The 6,111-nt window shown below is 36.3% G+C and overlaps 1 pseudogene; it reads right to left on the bottom strand.

Moving 5' to 3' along the window:
* Positions 1-1,889: 1,889 nt before the first annotated feature.
* On the bottom strand, positions 1,890-5,540 carry LOC145114125 (inositol polyphosphate multikinase beta-like; annotated as a pseudogene).
* Positions 5,541-6,111: the final 571 nt, after the last annotated feature.

Raw genomic sequence — 6,111 nt, 5'->3', positions numbered from 1 at the left:
TTAGGGACGTAAAGTGAGGATAACGGGAATGGGTAATCAAGGTTATTGTTGGTTGATGAATTTAATAAATTTATTATTATTTGTGGGTTGAAAACCCTATATGCTCACCAGGCTCCCAAACCTGACCCACTCAACTTTTTATATTACAGGTAGTGGAACCCGAGCATAGTCGGATGATGATGAGAGATTTTTGGATTATAGGCCAGTAGTTGTACATAACTGTTGTAAGGCTTATAATGTACTGTTTATGCTTTTGATCTGTATCGAAACATGACATCCCGAGATTTTGATATAAAATGAAAATATATATTTCTTTAAGAAATGTTTTGATAAATTTTTATCATGTTTTGTTTTGGGGACAAATTACGCAACATCTTTTAAAAAGATTACTATGATTTTATTTTAAAAGCATAAATTAAATCGGTCTTTTTTGGCCGATAAATTGGGGATGTCACAGCCTGGCATCGGCCCCCGCCCGACATTCATACAGACACATAAAACACATGCTAAAATCACTAAGACAAATAACATACAATACAATCACTAGGCCCCGCCTGGCATCGGGCCCCACCCGCTATACATATCACATACTACACATGCAAGAGTCACACATACAACTAGCTTCCTAATCATAATAAATCGTGGGTTGGAATTGGTGCCTTCGACCCGCTAAACACTATGAGGAGACTCACCTCAAACTGCTGAAAATCAGATAAATGCTCGGACTACTGATATGGAAGGTCCCTACGCTAAACAATCAAACAATACCCTAATTAAGAATTAGTCAGTTTCATACCCGGGGTCCCCGACCCAACACCCTCAACCTCTAGGGTAAAAAGACTATCCTACCTTTTCCCTTATTGGGCCCAACTAGCTTGGCCCAATAACCCTATATTAGTCCAAGGCCCAATAATGGCCCAAACTATAAACCTAATGTCCAACTAAGACCCAACAGATACAAGTCCCAAAATCCAGGTAAGGCCCAAAGTCCAAAGGGAGTCCAATTCCAAAAGAAGGCCTAAAACGAAAAGAGCCCAACCAATGCGTACGTCCTGCATACCCTTCGTGCATACCGCGTACTCGCGTTGACCCGACCTTCGGCCTACTGACCCGGTACACACAGCGTACTACGGAGTACGCCCGACGTACTGGCCACAGTCCCAAACTCCAACTTAGGGTCTTATTCCCTTAATACCTTTTCGTCTAACTTCATATCTAACTCTTATGGAACATCTTAATCCATAAAGTCGTGAACTTTGAGCCTTTGTATTGCTCAAGAGAACCCAAACCTTAATTTTAGCATTGTACTTTCACCAAATGGACCTAAACACTTGCATGGTTGATCCACAACCATCAAGATGTTAAATTTATGGGCTAGGGACCTCACGAAGATCAAGAGAAGCAACTCCTAACTTCTGGAGTGGAAGAAAACCACTAGATCTCCTCATACAACCAAAAACGGACCAAAACCTCATAAAGACTAGATCTAAGCATACAAGAAGAAAGTTCCAAGCTTTATACCTCAATGAAGCTGGAAATGGTGTGAAAAGTTTGGATCTATAAGATCTCCTTTGATCAAGGCTCCTTCTTCTAAGCTCTTCTCCTTCAAATCTCACCAACACACACTAAAAACACACACAAGATGGTCAAATCTCTTCAAGAGGGGCTAGGGTTTCGAAATGGGACTAAAAGGGCTATGGAGGCTGAGAAATGAGAGGATCAAGGTTTATTAAGTTGTTTAAATAGGATCCAAACCCTAAGTTTTAGGGTTTGGCCCCTGCATGCGTACGCCCCACGTACAAGGAGTGCGCCCCGCGTACTACGAGTTTTCGGAAAATGGAAAAACTGCCCCTAGGGACCAAATATGCAATGTATATACTTACCAAGGGTCAAAATGAAAAGTACCTTGAATCGGGTGTTACATTTCCTTTCATTAGCCTTTGTGTATTGCTTTTACCCACTATGTAAATCAACACCTCGAATATAAACTTTATCAAATAGCATAATTCGCACAAAACGTTATGATCAATCACACATTCACATTCTGTAACATGCACATAATCAATAATCTTGACTTGCGCATTTGGAATCACGCCTTTTTAATCCAATCGATTCTCAAACACAATAAGAAGCGAACAAGCACAAAAATGGCACATGGTTTGATCCTTAAACCATGCCTTGAGCTCCAATAACTATGCCAAAATCCGGTAAGTCTCACCATAGATGTCTGGCGTTAAAGCAGCATCCACTTCTAGCTCTGGTGGAACAGCAACCATATTAGACACAATCTCCTAAAAAGAAATATAACATCGTCTAAACCAATTCTCACGATATCATCTCTAAGAGGCATATAGAACCCAAATTCGTCATTAATGTAAACTTTCAAACTAGATATCCTAAACCATAATTGAAGACTAGTGGTCTCCGATCTCTTTTTAAACACTTTGAAATGTAGGCATATGAAGCTTCATGCCCAAAGGTTCTTGACTCGATTTTGATGTCCTTGATGGTAGGATTCAGGCGTGATGAAGTAAGATCTTGTAACACGATGTGAGGGTGTTTATATCCATCAGATGCAGTCGTGACTGACTTGAGTGCCATAAAAGATGGGGAAGAATTTGCTAATATGATTTGGAATTTGTGTGTTGGAAGTAAATTGTTTGTAAAAGGCCGCTTCACATTACAAGAAATAGACCAATAGGGCGACGAAACTTATGTCGACGACACAAGTCGTCGCTGAAAATGTAGCTATGACGACGACACGTTGTCGCCTAAATTTTGCTAACTTTTATTGACCTGAAAATCTATGTTGGCGTTGTGTCATAACCATAGCTCCGACGAGAACATATATTTTTTACGCGATTCTCTAAAAACCTATGTTGACGACATGTCATCGATATAGGGAGCGAAAATTATATTTTCCATTTAATTTTATTACGCGGTCTAGAAAAAAGAAACGTTGTCATTTTGTGAAAGCTATACCGACGACTTTTCCTCGACACAAATAGTTATTATTATTATTATATTTGCGTGAAACTCAATACGACATCGTTTTCGTTAACCCTATACCGATGACTTGTCGTAGGCATAGGGTAATAGAGTCTTCCGTACCCTAAAGGGTTTTCATTCAAAGTCGAACAGGAAGAACATCCCAAAGCACTCTCTCTCGACCGACGACTGCTTTTCTGCGCTTATTTACTGCATTTCCGGTATAAACTTCATCCATTATACTTTTCGTGATTTCACACATTTTGGGTCTGATTTTGACTTTTTTGTGGTTGATTTTCTACAAATTTAGCTACCACCGCCCATCTTCGGCCACCATATTCTGGTAACACAACACCAACGCGATTTAACAGCCTTTCACCGGTATAAAACTTCATCTATTATACTTTTGTTGATTTCACACATTTTGGGTTCAATTTTGGGTTTTTTGGTTCAATTTATAGAAATTCAGCCACCAAAGACTAGCACTACTTGTCTACAGCCACTACAGTCCGACAACGCACTACCTAACGACACACAATAGTCTCCGACAGTAGGTAAGACCTGACTTCATATTTTTTTGGTGATTTGCGTATTTTCTTTCATTTTTATGATTTGTTGGTAATTTGGTGCTTTTTGTTGGTGATTTTAGGTGTTATTCTAGTGGCATTTAACATCACTGTGGTTTTCCGGTTTTTAGGGGTTCTTTCTCTTTTTTCTGATTTTTCTGAAATATGCAAAGGTATGTTTTCCTTTTTTGGAATTAAATGTATAAAATGTTTAATATATATGATTTTGTTATTTGTTTAGGTTTACTAGTTTATGTACATATAAGATGTTTGGAATTGGATATATAGAATATATAATATATATAATTTTGTTATTTATTTAGGTCTACTAGTTTAAGTTCATATAAGATGATTGGAATGGTATGTATATACTGTATAATATATATGATTCTTAAAAGATGATTGGAATGGTATGTATATACTGTATAATATATATGATTGTGTTAGTTGTTTAGGATAATCTAAAATCAATTTAAAAGTTAATATCCAGGGATTTGAAAATGATACCTAAATCCGATTCCTATAATTTTGGGGTTAAAGATTACTGAATTAGAATTATACCCCTAATTACCTTTTAAAATTTTATAAATTTAATATCAACTTTAAATTTTACATTTAGACCCTTATTTGATATAAATCATTGATTTTGATAAATCAATGGTTTATATTATTTCTTACCCTTTTCACAAAAATCATATATCTCTCTCTCTCTCTCTCTCTCTATATATATATATATATATATATATATATATATATATATATATATATATATATAAACAACATCAATAGAAAATGAATAAACCTAAAAACCCTAGAAATATAAAAAAAAAAATACTTTAAGATATCTAATTTTTTTATTTTTGACTTTACAAACTTAAAATCGAAGTTTTTTATTCAAAATCGTTAAAATGTTTTTTTTAAATATATAAAAAAAATTTAATAATTTTTTTCAACGAATTGGTATTAAAAAACTACAAATGTTAGGTTTGTATAGTAAAAACAAAAAAACAAAAAAAAAGTATTTTTGTTCTATGTATTTCTATTGATTTAAAGTTAATTAGTACCGTTATTTATATCTTACTTCTTTTGTAATTTTAAAATTTTGTTTGCAATATTATAAAGGCTAAGCTATGGATGAAAGTGGGTTCAAACCCGATCCTGATGGACCCGGACCCAAAAAACCCGGAGACCGGTTAACGAGATTTTATAGGACTGAAAGCCGACCGGTATATATGAACCGGTTTCGGATATGGTATCAGGTAAAGTGAGTCTAGAATCAGAAAATCCGAAAACTATAAAGTGGGCCATGTTGAATCAGATAAAACGGGTCTAGAACCGAAAACCAAAAAACCTAGGAAAACCAGAATTTTTTGGTAATTAACATAGCATGTTGCACCATAAACATACATTGATGATTGATATAAAAAAACAAAAACACAAATTATGATTTTTTTTATTAGATCCAAAAATAAAGATAACGCTTGAAAATTTTATAGAATCACAATCTACAGAAACTACAAAAGCATAAAAACTGTTAAAAGTCCTACATAGATTTTAGACCCTGAATCGACTTCCACATGCGTAAGTGATGTTGCATGAGCCACCAACTATTACAGAGTACTTATGAACAGGTCTCGCAAGGAAAGGAGGCAAACGAACAAGAAGATCACAAACACATTGATCATCAACTTGTGACAGCCACTTGCAACATTCATCTTCCATAGGTGTGTTTCTATGTCGGTGATGCCTCCGATGATGACGTTGTCTATGCCCATGTCCACGATTATGCTTATGCTCTTGCTCATGTTCATGTTCATTATCGTTATCATCATCATGACCATGCCTATGTCCATGCCCATGTCCATGCCTGTGCTCGTGTCTTTCGTCATCAGATGGAGGTGATGGTGGACCAAATGGGGCGCGAGGTGCTTGAGGAGGTACTTGTGTGAATGGGAGATATAAACAGGCTTGATTAGCAAGGGCCATTTGGTAATTGCAGAGTGGGCGAGGGATAAAAGGGGTGAGTGGTACCACAGGGACTACTACCTGGCCTTCGGTACTGGGACGAAGAACCAGAACCAACATGAAGAGTGCCAATCTAAGAACGGTGAATTTAATCATAGTTTCTGTACAATATCTAACAATTTATGTCCACTGATATATATGTAAATGCATTCTGCGTACAAGTAAAAACCATAAACTTTGTGTGTTCTTGGGTAGGTGTTCTTGTGGGCACGTGAAAATCAAAACAAGGAGTTAAGAGCTTGGTTTACTTTTGTAATTGTTGTTTTGTTATTCACCTTCATTCCCTTTGCATGATGTTTAGTTAAGATTTTGTTTGGTGGAGTATTGTTGACTTCCCATTTACCCAACTTATTCCTACCACAGTTTTACAAGAAAAGATACGACAAAAGTGGTTCCTTTTGCCAAGAAATTGCAGCCATGATTTAGGTGGTGACAAAACACAGATTCAAGCTTATAGGGTGCAGTTAGTGGACTTCATAGCTGGACGCTATGTTACAGAATAAATAATATAGAGGGATAGAAAGGACATTTC

This window comes from Lactuca virosa, chromosome 1 (assembly GCF_052849685.1).
Source record: "Lactuca virosa cultivar CGN04683 chromosome 1, Lactuca_virosa_CGN04683_v6, whole genome shotgun sequence".
Lineage (NCBI taxonomy): Eukaryota > Viridiplantae > Streptophyta > Magnoliopsida > Asterales > Asteraceae > Lactuca > Lactuca virosa.
This window is presented reverse-complemented; position numbering and strand designations above follow the sequence as displayed.